Source organism: Callospermophilus lateralis, chromosome X (genome assembly GCF_048772815.1).
Source record: "Callospermophilus lateralis isolate mCalLat2 chromosome X, mCalLat2.hap1, whole genome shotgun sequence".
NCBI lineage: Eukaryota > Metazoa > Chordata > Mammalia > Rodentia > Sciuridae > Callospermophilus > Callospermophilus lateralis.
In genome coordinates, this window is record NC_135325.1 from 3282583 (window position 1) to 3297560 (window position 14978).

The following is a 14978-nucleotide window of genomic DNA, read 5'->3' on the forward strand; positions in this document are numbered from 1 at the left end:
CCAGCAACTGCTTTTAAGTTACCTGAAAAGTATTATAATTCACTAAATTCACCTCTGTGGACTGAAACAAAAAATTAAGAAATTTCCATGAGTGCCAGTGAGGCTCTGAGTCATCTGGCTGGGTTCCACCTGGTGTGCCTCTCTGTGAATGATGGAAGACACAAAGCTCCAAAACAGTTTCAGTTTTCCTTCCCCAGCCACACATGGCCAGGCACTTGTCCAATCAATCAGTGTCCCACACAGCTCTTACCCATGGCAGGTGAACTCAAGGGTACCTCAGCTGAGAAAAGCTAAAGGCAAGCCTACCAATATCTTAACAGCAAAAGACACAATGGACTGTGATTTCTTTTTTTTTTTGGGGGGGGGGGTGGGCGGGTACTAGGGATTGAACTCAGGGGCACTCCAACACTGAGACACATCCCAGCCCTGTTTTGTATTTTATTTACAGACAGGGTCTTACTGAGTTGCTTAGTGTTTTTGCTGAGGCTGGCTTTGAACTCATGATCCTCCTGCCTTAGCCTTCCGAGCCGCTGGGATTACAGGCATGCACTACCCTGACTGGCTTGGGCTGTGATTTCAAAGTACTGTTGGCATACATGAGTCCACCAGGCTAGCTTGTCTTTTCAGTCTGATGATTTCTAGTTTTGTAGTTTTGTTTTCATTCAACACATGGATTTTTGCCCCTCAGCTTTGTGATATCTCATAGATTGCTGAGCAGAATGTTCTAGACATTTTACTGGACATCTATACTATTTAAAAGTGAGACAGTGGTTAAAGTGTTCAGGGTTTTGGGGGGAAGGTGATAAGAATATGCTAAGATTGATTGTGATCAATGGGTTCATCAAGGTTGATCAGTGGGTACTAAGTTGCAGTTAGATTGTAGTAAAAAGTTCTAGGGTACTATGACTATTGAGTGATTGTATACTGCATATCTCGAAAAGTTAGAAGAAAATATTTTGAATGTTTTTGACATAAAGAATTAATAAATGTTTGAGGAGATAGATGTGTTTAACCTGGTTATATAATATATAGATGTATTGAAACATCACATGGTACCCCATTAATATATACAATTTTTGTGTTTTTATATGTCTGTGCTTAGCATGCTCAAGGCCCTGGGTTCAATCCCCTGTACCAAAAATAAATACATTTAATTAAATAAAAAATTTAAAAAAATGATTGTGATGGATGCACAGGTCTGTGAATAGGCTAAATACCATTGAATTGTACACTTTAAATAGGTGAATTATTACAAAAATTTATTTATTTATTTATTATTTGGTGCTGGGGATTGAACCCAGGACCTTGTGCTTGCAGACAAACACTCTACCAACTGAACTATATCCCCAGCTCCATTACCAAAAATTTAAAAAATAAATGGCTGAATCATATGATATATGAATTGAATTTTAATAACCTGTTACCAGAAAATCAGTTGAATTGAGAAAAGAAATTGAAGACAGGGTCCCTATTGGGTATGTATCTCATTGACTCCTTCTGAGTTTTGAGTGTCCCAATTTATTCTTACATGTAATGGAGAAATAATGGCAGTCTTCCTCAAAAGGGGCTTTTGGGAAGCACAACAGCCAGATCACTGACAGGTAAAAAGCGGAAACTCTCAGGGCAATTTCCTGGGCCTCGTCATTTGTGTTTCTGCATGGAAGGTCCTCCTGCTTGCCACAACTCATGGTGCTATGAGGGCATCCAAAGTCGTTGTACCTTCTGTTTCCTCTCTGCTTTTTAAGCCAGAGATTGGAGCTGAACTACCAATGCTATTAAGTCCCTGGAAAATGGAAAATCCTTTAGAATCCATCCTGAGCAGATGCCATCTATGTTCTTAGTTAGATCTGTACTCAGCAAAGAAACTTATAATTTAACTGCAGATGAAATCAGCCATACACTCTCGTTCCTCATAGTGAGGCCCTTGGATCACTGGCACTATTATCACCAAGGAGCAAATACAGAAACATTGGCTCCAACCCAGACCTACTCAATCTGAATATAACATTTTCACCAAGTCCTCAGTGACTCCTGTGCATGTTAACATTTGTGAAACATTTTCCAGTCTGCAGCAGCTGGGTGTATAAATTCTGCCTTCCTGCTTCTACATTTGGATGAATTGCTCCAGTTTCTAGCTAACACTGCTCTCTGTATTTGTCTAGGTCGCCAACTACCTCCACCATTCATGTTGCTAAATTCTTAGCTTTGAAACCCATCAGCAGCATTTGGCATACCCACTTCCTTCTTGAGAACACTTCTCTCGTGGTTTGCAGTAGGTTCCACACTCCCTGGTTTTCCCTCTCACTGGCTGCTCCATCTCAGTATTATTTGCTGGTTCCTCTTTACTTTCCTGACATTTAACTTTGGAGTGTCCCGATTTTAGTCCATGGACCCCTTCTAGATCTGCCTCCTCTTTGGTGATTTTATCTAGTTTCATGATAAATAAAAGCAGATGTCACAAAAGCCTATCCATGGGCTGGTGTTACAGCTCAGTGGTATAGCCCTTGCCTAGCATGTATGAAGCCCTGGGTTTGATCCCCAGCACCACAAAACAGAAATGAAAAGAAAAGCCCCCATATGACTCCATTTCTATGATATATTCAGAATAAGCAAACACATAGAGAAAGAAAATAGATTCGTGATTACTTGGGGCTAGTGTTGGGAAAGGGGATTGCTACAGGTGGGCACGAGGGATCCTTTTGTGGTAATGGAAATGTTCTAAAATTGAATTGTGGTGATGGGTGGACAACTTTGCAAATTTGTTTAAAAATCATTGAATTTCATTTAACAAGTAAATTTTATTGTGTGTAAATTATACCTTAATAACACTGTTTAAAAATATCCATGGGGTGTAGTTCAGTGGAAGAACATGTTTAGCATGCATGAGGCCCTGAATTTGATCCTCAGCAATACATGTGCACAAGCACCACACACACACACACACACACACACACACACACACACACATACACATTCCAGAATCCAACCACATATTACGTTCTCTGCCACCATGCTGGTTCTAAGCTAGCAACATCCCCACCTGTAGGGCCAGTTGTCACCTGGATGACTAATCACCATACATACAACCTGGTAAGAGGTTGTCTGACTTCCATTCTTATCCCTTTTTTTTTTTTTTTTTTTTTTTTTTGGTACCAGGGATTGAACTCAGCGGCACTCAACCACTGAGCCACCACATCCCCAGCCCTATTTTAGATTTTATTTAGAAACAGGGTCTCACTGAGTTGCTAAGCGTATCACCATTGCTGAGGCTGGCTTTGAACTCGAGATCCTCCTGCCTCAGCCTCCCAAAATACTGGGATTACAGGCATGTGGCACTGTGCCTGGCCCATTCTTATCCCTCAAGTATATTTCCAGCACAATAGCCAAAGTGATCCGGGGACATATGCAAAGCAGGTGATATCACTTCTGTATTCAATCTCTCTTTTGGCTTTCCTCTCCAAGAGAAAGTGATGGATTATACAGTGGTCTTAAAAACCCTCGCTAATCTGTCCCTTGAGACCTTTCAAAGCTCCTTGCTCACTACTTCTCTCCTTACTATGGACTGGACTTAGTCACACTGGCTTCCTTGCTGCCTTTTGGCAATGCCAGGTACACTCCTGCCACAGGGTGTTGGCACTTCCTGTTGCTTCTGCCTGGAATATTCTTACTACAGATTTCTAATAATTTACTTTCTCAAGCCCCAGTTCAGATGTTATCTTGAGAAATGAGGCTTTCCCAAGCTATTCTCTACATTCCCTAACACCTTTTCTGATTTTTTTCCAAGAGCTTATTCACTATTTCAACACAGTGCCTTGGTTTTTATTTTATTCTCTATCTCCTTCCACTAAATCAGAAATTTCATGGGATCAGAGATTTTTGTCTCTTTGGTTCACAGCATATCCCCAATCCCTAGCATGGTTCTGAGATATATAGAAAACCTTAAAAAATGTGCTTTTTAATCATTTAAATATATTTATTACCTTATGCTTTGAATATAGTACTTGCTGCTCTGTCCCTGTGTCTTATTTTTTTAAATGGATGTTTCTTTATCTTCCTCTCTTCCTCCCCCTAATCTTCCCCTCTCTAGTCTGAGGAAACAGTATTATCTTTCTTCCCCATCCTAGGCAGAGTTACCAGTCCTTGAGCACACAGCCACACAGGAACAAGGTAATTCAGTAATTCAGACTTGGAACGGTGCCAGAAGATCTAATAAATACCTGTCTCCCAAATTAATAAGTGAACTACAACTCCAGACAGGGAGCACCTGGAATTTAGCCTTTGAATCACCTCTTTAAAAAAAAAAAAAAAAAAAAAAAAAAAAAAAACCCTGTTCCCTCTGATGGTCAGAATCACAGTCTCTGGGACAAGAGTTCTATGTGTTTCTCCTTTGTTACCAAAGCAATAAAACTTCTTTTTCCTTTTTCTTAAAAAATATTTATTATTAATTAAGTTCTTAAAAATTTTTAGTGCATTGCAGTTATATATAGTAGTGAGGTTCATTTTGTTCTATTCATAAATGCATATAACATAGTTTTGTCCATTTTAATCCCCAGTGCTATCCCCTTTCCTCCCTCCCTCCCCCATTCTTCCTCTAGTCTATTGGTCTTCCTTCTATTTATTTATTTTTTAGTTGGTGCATTATAGTCATAAATAAACTTGAAATGCATTGTGATATAGTCATAATGCACATGGCATAATTTGGTCCACTTTATTCCTCAGCCTTCCCCTTTGCCTCCCCTCCTTCCTCACCCTTGGTCCCTGCTTCTACTCTACTGCTCTCCCTTCTAGTTTCACAAGTTCCCCCTTTTACTATTCCTTTTATCTAACTTCCACATAGGAAAGAAAATATTTGACCCTTGACTTTCTGAGTCTGGCTTATTTCATTCAGCATGACGTTCTCCAGCTCCATGTATTTACCAGCAAATGCCATAATTGCCATCATTTTCATAATACCATACTTTCTTTCATTCTTTATGGCAAAGTAGAACCATAAGTAAAACAAAATGAGTATATAGACCATATTTTCTTTATCCATTCATCTGTTGGTGGGCACCTAGGCTGGTTCCACAGCTCAAATATTGTGGGTTCTGCTGCTATAAACATTAGTATGCATTTATCACTACAGTATGCTGATTTTAGCTCTTTTGGATAAATACCAGGGAGTGGGACAGCTGGATCATATGGTGGTTCCATTCCTAACCTTTTGAGAAATTTCCATATTGCTTTACAAAGTAGTTTTACTAATTTGCAGTCCTACTAAAAACATATAAATATAACTTTTCCTCTACATCCTCACTAGCAATTATTGTTATTTGTAGTCTTGATGAGTGCCATTCTAACTGGGATGAAATGAAATCTCATTGTAGTTTTGATTTGTATCTTTCTGATTGCTCAGGATGTTTAACTTTTAAAAATATATTTGCCAGTCATTGATCTTTCTTCTTTTGAGAAATGTCTCTCTAGATATTTCACCCCTTTGAGTAGGTTATTAGTTTTTTTGATGTTAAGTTTTTTCAGTTCTTTATATAGTCTGGTTATTAATCCCCTCTTGGAGGAGTAGCTGGCAAAGACTTTTTTCCCATTCTGTAGGCTTTCTCTTCAGTTTCTTACAATTATTTCCTTTGCTTTGCAGAAACTTTCAAATTTAATGAGATCACACTTATTTATTGATTCTTGGTTTTATTTCTGAGCTTTTGGAGTATTATTAAGGAAGTCATGTTAGGCATGGTGGCCCACACCTATAATTCCAGCAGCTCAGGAAATTGAGGCAGGAGGATCATGAGTTCAAAACCAGCCTCAGCAATGGCAAGGTGCTAAGCAACTCAGTGAGACCCTGTCTCTAAATAAAATATAAAATAGGGCTGGGGATGTGGCTCAGTGGGCAAATGCCCCAGAGTTCAATCCCTGGTACCTGCTCTAAAAAGGAAATCAGTACCTGTACCCTATGTTTTTTTCTAGCAGTTTCACTGTCTCTGATCTAATTCCTAGATCTTTAATACACTTTCAGTTGATTTTGTGCAGGGTGAAAGGCAGGGATCTAGTTTCATTCTTCTACATAAGGCTATCCAGTTTTCCCAGCACTATTTGTTAAAGAGGCTATTTTTTCTCCAACTTCAGTAGCATTGTCATGGAAATAATAAACATCAAAAATAAAATTCAGTTTGCTGATTGTTTTACTTGCCAGAAGCCCCTGCAAGTGTTTAATAATATAGTTGAAAGATGTTACCAAAACTAACATTGGTGATTTTGTTGTTGACCTAGTTATCTATTAATATGCATTACAGACTATATTTGATTATATATCTATAATTCTAGCAGTGATTCTGAAAATAATCTCTACCAAATTCCCCCCCCCCCCGCTCTCTCTCACACGCACACACATTCTCTCTCACACACAAATTTTGCAACTTAGGAGTTTTTAAAAATTTATGTGTACTTATTTATTTATTTGTTATAGTTTAGTGGCTTTTAGTATGTTCACAAAGTTGTGCAGCTGTCACCATTACTAATTCTGGAATCTTTTCATTACTCCCAAGAAGAAACCTGATACAGTCAGCAGTCACTCCCTATTCTTCCCTTCCCCAGCTCCTGGCAACCACCAATCTACTTTCAGTCTCTATGGATTTGCCTATCCTGGACATTTCATAGAATTGAAGTCACATAATATGTGGCCTTTTATATCTGGCTTCTTTCATGAGTTGTTTTTTTTTTTTAATTCAAGAAGTAAACTGTGCTTTACTAATCAAAGCATCTATACTGACCTTTAGTTAAAGTTTATCATAACTGAATTTGCATAAACAATTTAACATTTATATCTGTTATGATTACACTCCTTCAAACTTCTGTGTCAAAAATTATTTTTGATTAACCACATTCAAAACCTGACATTTGAAAGCAAGATACCCACTGTTCTCTACAAGAAAAAGGTCACAAGATTTTTTTCCTTTAAGAAAAAGGAAGTAAGGATATTATTCCCCTTGTTTCTTAAATTGTCAAAGAAGCATTCAATATTTTTTTTTACTAGAACCATCACGATTAATAAAAACTAATTAGGAATTCTTATCAAGTTGGATCAACTTTTTCTTCACCACATCTTTTCTATGTAGTATAAAATTATTGTATAAAATATGTGGCAAAAAGTATATCAATTGTATGGCTTTCACAAGGGGTCACATTCTCCCACAATTCTATTAGGCTGGGGGATTTCACACTTAGCCCATCCAATGAACTTTCTCTATTTTCTTTCCCCTCTTTAATCAATGCTTGATATTATCTATGGACATGATTCTTCCCTTTAATTATCCATCAATCTTCCTTGCAGACCTTAATTATGTTTGTATACCCCAAAGCTCCAAGGTTTAACTCCGAGCATGGTAGATGCTTAATGCAATTTTTAAAATTAGATTTTTGCTTCGAGTAGAATTTCAATATGAGCTCATGTGTTTTGGTTCTGCATAGCCTACTGTACACTTTAAAAGCACTGCATCTAACTTAATAAATGGGATCAAATGTTACTATTTTTAATGTTTCAAACCTACTCTCCAGAAAAATGATTTGTTCAAAATAAACATATTTCATTTTGTTATGGAATTTGAATATTATGAGACTAATGAAGTAAAGCCCTGATTCATAAGGGCTGTGTTAGATTGCATTATTGTTCATATATTTAATAAACTTCCCAGTGGGACAATTTGAGAACACTACATCACTCACATTAGGCTTTCCCATGTGACTTGCAGTGCCCTTCCATTTAGGGAGATTATACATGCCAAGATGTGGCTTGCTTTGGTCAATAAAGATGAGTGGAAATGATGAATGTCACTTCAGGATGGAAAAAGAGCCAGTAGGGATCTTATTTTGGTATGATTTCAACAAATGAGATCTGCAGTTAGCTCGTGTTCATCATCTAGAGCTCAGAAAAAAAATGACATGGATTGGAACTACAGCTAAGCCCTGATGGACATTAAGGTATGAAATGAGTCTTCAGTTTTGCAAACCACAGTGATAGTGGGGTCATTTTTGTTTTGTTTTGTCTTGTTTTGGTACCAGGGATTGTTTGAACCCAGGGGTGCTTAACCACTGAGCCATATCCCTAGTCCTTTTTATTTTTCATTTAGAGGCAGGGTCTCACTAAGTTGCTGAAGTCCTCAACAAATTGCTGAGGCTGGTGTCAAACTTGCAATCCTCCTGCCTCAGTCTCCCCAGTCACTGGGATTACAGGCATGCCCCACTGTTCCAGGCTTGTGGAGTCATTGTTTTTATCACAATGTAGCTTAGCCTAAATTGATACATAAGTATCAGTACATAAGTATCAGAGAGATAATTCCATTTGCCTCTATTTATATTAGGTATGGCACTAACTTGAACTAGACAATCTGTAAAGATACATTCTAACTTTGTATCATTCAGGGTTTGTGGTTGCAGATGAAAGACATCAACTCATTCTAATTTAGAAAAAGAATTTATTGGAGAAATACTGAGTAGCTCTTAGAGGCAAGGCTGGAGTATTGAGCATGAAACCAACAGGAAGTCAGGGCCTGGAGCCTGATTGAATGGCATGATTAAGATGCTGTCACTGTTACATAGTGGATACTACCACTGGATCCTTGCCATTGGCATAATTCTGTGGTCACTAGAGACTAAAGGCCACCAACAGCCATGCTAGAATGAACTCTGAGCTATTACAGTATCTCTGTACTGCTTACGAAAGATTCAGATCTTCAAAGAGAGTATCTGATTAGCTAGCCTTGGTCTCTTGCCTGTATCTTTGTCGCCAGGGTACTGGAAGAACAAGTATCTGCCCCTTAGGGGCTTTTATAATGAGAAGACTCACAAAACATCAGAAGGACCTTCAGATGCCAAGCAAACCTTGTCTCCCACAAAAGATAAATATCTCCTACAAACTCTTAGAAGATAAGCAAACTTTACAACTCCTAATTCATATTTCTTACTAAGTCATGCTTCCCTTTATGGGAGTATAACATACAATGTATTATAAATTATTGCATTCTAATTGAAAATTGTGTGATGAATGGACATATTCTAATCCAGTGCTGCCTAATAGAATTTTCTGTGATGATGGATTTTTTTTTTATCTTCACTGGCAAAGGGATAATCACTAACCATATGTGCCCATTGTGCACTGGAAATAGGCTAATATGATTAAGAAACTGAGTTCTGAAAGCCATTTAATATAAATTGGCTTATACTTAAATTTAAACAACCACTGTGCTTAGTGGCCATTTTGGACAGCACAGTTCTACTCCATTCAGGCATTGCACCTAATTTTCCCCATGAAGGTCATCACATCTTCTGTGTGTGTTAGATTTATTCCTAAGTATTTTGTAATTTTGTTATTAAAATTGGTATTTTTATGAATATATATTTCCTGTCTTTATTAGGTGTATAAATGGAATTTATTTTGTTAACCATTTTATACTTAGCCACCTTCCTAAACTCTTCTAATAATATACTGTCTAGAGTTATTTGGATTTTCTAATCATATATCTGTGTTTAATATAGTTCTGTTTCTCACTTTGCAAATCTCATCCTTAAAAAAAAAAAAAAAAAAAAAAAAAAAAAAAAAAAAAAAAACTTCTGTGTGCTAGGACCTCTCATGCAATATTGAAGAGAGTGGTTACAGTAAACATACTTATTTTTTCCTGTTGTAAAAGTCATACTTATAGAATTTTACCATTAAGAATAATGTTTGGAGGCTAGGCACTGTGGAGCATGCCTGTGATCCCAGTAGCTCGGGAGGCTGAAGCATGGAGGATCATGAGTTCAAAGCCAGCCTCGGCAACTTAGCAAGGTCCTAAGCCACTCAACGAGACCCTGTCTCTAAATAAAATACCCCAAAAAGGGCTGAGGATGCTCAATGAGTAAACACCCCTGGGTTCAATCCCTGGTACCAATAATAGTAGTAGTAGTAGTAGTAATAATAATAATAATAATAATTGTTATAGGTTTTTGGTAGTTTTTTTTTTTTGTTTTGTTTTGTTTTGGTTTTTTTTTGTGTGTGTGTGTGTGGTGCTGGGATTAAACCCAGGGCCTTGTGCATGTGAGGCAAGGACTCTATCAACTGAGCTATATCCCCAGCCCTGGTAGATATTCTTTATGAAGTTAAGGAGCCTTCCTTCTATTTCTGATTTGCTAAGAGGTTACTTATCATAAATTGGTATTGAATTTAATTGAATGCATTTTTTCTTTATCTGGTATTTTTTTGGGGGGGATGCTGGGGATTGAACCTAGGCCCTCATGTATGCTCTACCACTGACTTAGACCCCAGGCCCCCAATTTTTCTTTATCCATAGAGTTGATTATATAGTTTTTTTTTTCTTTAAATTGGTAATGTTAAACTACCTTTGCATTCCTGAGATACATCAAAATTAGACATACAAAATTTGGCTGTTTGAATTTCCATTGTAGCCTAAGGCAAAGATTACATTTGGATGCCATATTAAATAATTTTAGAATTCGCTTTAAATTGCTTCATTAAAAAATTTCCACTTATTGCTCAAAACAATATTGTAACATGGAATTCAAAACTCAAAAATTACCTAGGATCCTACTGCCATAACAATTCAACTGTTTAGATTTTGTTCTCCATTTTTTCGTTTATAAATATGCACAAACACACAAATAAACTTTTTACATAGCTGTAATCATGGTATCTATGCAATTTTCCTTCTGTTGCCTTTAAAGGCTAAGTTCAGTTTATGACTCATGTTCATCAGCAAATCATCAAAGAAATCAAATTCCTCACTTCATTCCTGAATTTTAATGCCTTTTCCATTGGGCCATATTTATTTAACTGAGTTAAGCTATATTTAGAGTGTGGCAGAGAAAAGAACAGCACTATTCAGCATGCATATATTATTTCTGAGAGAACATGTTAAGTCTAGTTATGGATAGAAAAATGCAGTTTCAGCAGTTAGGAAAATTTAGTAATAGTTTGTACATTTTTTAATTGAATGCTGCTATGTGCTGTGTCCTTGGTGAACTGCTGGTTCCTCAACTTCTTATACTCCCCACACATCTTTCCCATTGCTTCTTGCTCATCCTTAGGGCTCATGGTGAATCCCATCCTCATTCATGCTTTCTCTCATATCATCACCAGTATACCCACCTGCTGCATCTTGTTTATTTCCTTCAAGGCCCTTAATCCAATTTGTAACTACACATTTGTTTAGTTGCATATTGAATGTCTCTTCCACTCTTTTTTTTAAAAATTATTTCTCACAGTTTTTTTATATCATTATTTATTTATTTTTATGTGGTGCATGAGGATTGAACCCAGGGCCTCACACGCCTAGGCGAGAGCTCTACCACTGAGCCACAACCCAGCCCATCTCTTCCACTCTTACTTTTAAGCTCTCCTACGAAAAGGGCTGAATTTGTTTAATTCACCAAGATAAGGTCATATGATATATTAAAAAAGCTAGCAGATGGGATTAACATATGCAGGAGGATGGTAGTCTTCAGAGAAGTATGGTGCTGGGGACGCTATCTGATTCCTACTGTGACTTTTACTGCTATGTTCTAAGTTAAGCATATATACTTGTTATATATTTGTCAAATAAATATTAACATGGATTGACTTTTCATTTCCCGCAAATTTTAAAACCATCCAAGGAAAAAGGGTAAATGTGTATCTATGCTGTGTGCATTGGAAAGGTTTGGGTTAGTGTGGTTACCCATGGACTTGGGAGGTTTGAGTTGAATTGGTTCCTTGCTCCCATGCCCCCTCTCTTCTTACAATAGGTAGGCCGCCCAACAGATGGATACATGTAAGTGACCTGACTCCCAGGTGTGCCATTCAACATGAACTATTATATAGAATTCATGGGGTCCATGAAAGAATATATCTTCTGTCATGGTTGAGGGTCAGAATTTTCATTTGGGCACATCAACCTGAGGCTGGAGATTCTGAGATTTTCTCACTGGTGATATGGAGATTAAGGACAAGGCCCTTGTTCATTTTTGCTTTTAAATTTCCTTATGTGTATGTATGTGTGTGGTTCTGGGGATGGAACCTAGGGCCCTGTACACCCTAACCAAATGCTCCACCACTGAGCTGTACCCTCAGACCCTTCAACTCATTTTTAAACTAGACAGTGAAGACACAAGATTTTTGGTACTTCCTTATATATTCAAGTTTTATCTGACTTGAATATCAGTATCAGAAATTTTATATTATTATGCTGAACTAGTTTCTAGATAAATGGACAAGTGTGGCATTGGTTTGAAACATTAAAAATATATGTTATATAAATATGTAAGTATATAAATTATAAAATATTTTTGTATATATTGAAAAATTATATCGAATTTTTGAGTATTTAAATATGTCATTTAATGGTCAAATCGCCTATCATTGAGTTGTGTGTTTTCTGCATACGTGAAAAGTATAATAAATTCAATTTTAGTCGATATTTATTTATTTTGAGGTGGGGTCTCACTATATTGACCAGGCTAGTCTCAAATTCCTGGACTGAGTGATCCCTCCACCCACCCCAGCCTCCTGAGTAGCTAGAACTATGGGTAGAGCCACTGGGCCCAACTCTTTAGTCATTATTTGTTGTACCTGAGTCTGGGGCTCACTTACTTATAGCTTTTCATCAGAGATGCCAGAGACAATTTCTTTCAGTCCTCAGCTTGAAATGTGGTGTTAAGTCCCAGTGCTGAATCACCCGGGCCTGTGCCCGCCACCGCAGATCATGGGCGCCGCAGGCTCGGCGCTGGCCCGTCTCGGCCTCCCCGCGCAGACCCGGCCCTCGTGGCTCGGGGTCGCAGCCCTGAGTCTGGCCGCGGTGGCGCTGGGGACCGTCGCTTGGCGACACGCACGACCCAGGCGGCGCCGGCGGCTGCAGCAGGTGGACACCGTGGCCCAGATCACTATCTACCCGATCAAGTCCTGCAAGGGGGTGCAGGTGAACGAGGCGGAGTGCACCACCATGGGGCTGCGCTGTGGCAACCTGCGAGACAGATTTTGGCTGGTGATTAAGGAAGATGGACACATGGTCACTGCCCGGCAGGAGCCTCGTCTTGTACTGGTCTCCATCACTTATGAGAACAACAGCCTGATCCTCAAGGCTCCCGACATGGAACAGCTGGTTTTGCCTGTCAAGCAGCCTTCTTCAAACCCACTCTAGGACTGCAGGCTATTTGGCCTTGACATTCAAGGCAGAGACTGTGGTGATGAGGTCGCTCAGTGGTTCACCAACTACTTGAAAACGGAATCCTACAGGTTGGTTCAATTTGAAACAAGCATGAAGGGAAGAGCATCAAAGAAAATTTTCCCTTTTGTACAGAATTACCAGGTGGCTTATCCAGACTGCAGCCCAATCCTGATCCTCTCACAAGCCTCCCTGGAAGATTTGAATACCAGACTGGAGAAGAAAGTGAAAAATGGAATACTTCAGGCCAAATATCGTGGTGACAGGCTGTGATGCTTTTGAGGAGGATTGCTGGGATGAACTCCTCATTGGTGATGTAGAAATGAAGAAGGTCTTGTCTTGCCCCAGGTGCATTCTGACCACGGTGGACCCAGATACTGGAATCATAGACAGGAAGGAGCCGCTGGAAACCCTGAAGAGCTACCGTCTGTGTGATCCATCTGAGAAACAAATATACAAGTCATCCCCACTTTTTGGAATTTATTATTCAGTAGAAAAAATTGGAAACCTGAAAGTTGGTGACCCTGTGTATCAGATGGTACAGTAAAGGATCTGCTGGGGTGACATGTGAAAGCTTTTATCATCCAGGAGGCATCCATCAGGATTTTATCAACAGCATCAACAATACCTCAGCAAATCCCTATCACCCAGCCTCGAACCATTCTTCTCCTGGAATTGATTGACTCTCTATTTTTTGACTTTTCAGAGTTATGTATGCTCAGAGTTAATGCAAGAAAAAGTATTTGGAAGTCATTTGGGAATACGATGGTATATAAAATTTAGGTAATGAAAGGATTTTAAATGAACAAAATTGTCTATAAAATTATTTTGAATGTTACTATAACTGTCATATTTTCTAATCCCTGACTCTAATATTGATGAGTTTAAAGAAAGTTTAAAGTCAGTTAAAAACAAATAAACAAACAACAACAAAAAAAAAAACTGCAAGAAAATATTTTAAATGTATATACTTTTTACCTATCATTCTTCATTTTAGGAGAAATGCAAGCAACAAAATTGTTTCCTGATGCTCCTTTACATGTTAACATGCTCACAAGTGCCTAACAGTTGTTCTTGAGCTGTGTCTTGAGCCCTATTGATGTTTCACTCATCTGTTTGGTGTTTTGTTTGTTTGTTTGTTTGTTTGTTTGTTTTACCCTATCATTGTGGAATCAGGGTCATATTTGAGTATAGAAATTATTTTCTAGATCTTGTTTTTACATTTGACTATGCCTCTGTTAAGCTCTATAAAAATAATTTGTTTATGTCTGACAATACACCCCATGGAATTCCCAGGAAGATAAAGAGGAAAATGGAATTTAGAAGAAAATGGGATTTTGAGACAAGGAACGGAAAGAAGAAAGCATGAACCCATTTTTAAAAAATATATGTGTACTTTTTATGACAAAGAAAAATGAACTGTTTTGATGACTAAGCAACAAAAAATGCTCACTGAAGTAATATATAAATGATTAACCCCCCCCAAAAAAAGTCCCAGTACTTATAGTAATAAGTAGGTACCATTTAAAGAAAGGAATCATTAATAGCAAATTTGACCTCTTTCTCTTCCATGAATGATGCATTGTGTTTACAGAATATAAAGATAATTAGATGAATAGAGTCAAACTAGGTCAGTTCTTGAATGTTTTAATCAATAAAGTTCATAGAACAAGAGAGATAGAGACCATCTATCTAATTTGTGTCAGCTTGCCAGTCACACACATTCAACAACAAAAATCCTTTTCACTTGCTCTGTACCCTACTCTTACACAGACAAATTAAGTAGAAAGGTGAATAGTG

At 38.0% G+C, this 14978-nt stretch overlaps 1 pseudogene; it reads left to right on the forward strand.

Annotated features, from left to right (window-relative positions):
- The first annotated feature begins 12703 nt into the window (after window positions 1–12703).
- Window positions 12704–14264, forward strand: LOC143638946 (mitochondrial amidoxime reducing component 2 pseudogene; annotated as a pseudogene).
- Window positions 14265–14978: the final 714 nt, after the last annotated feature.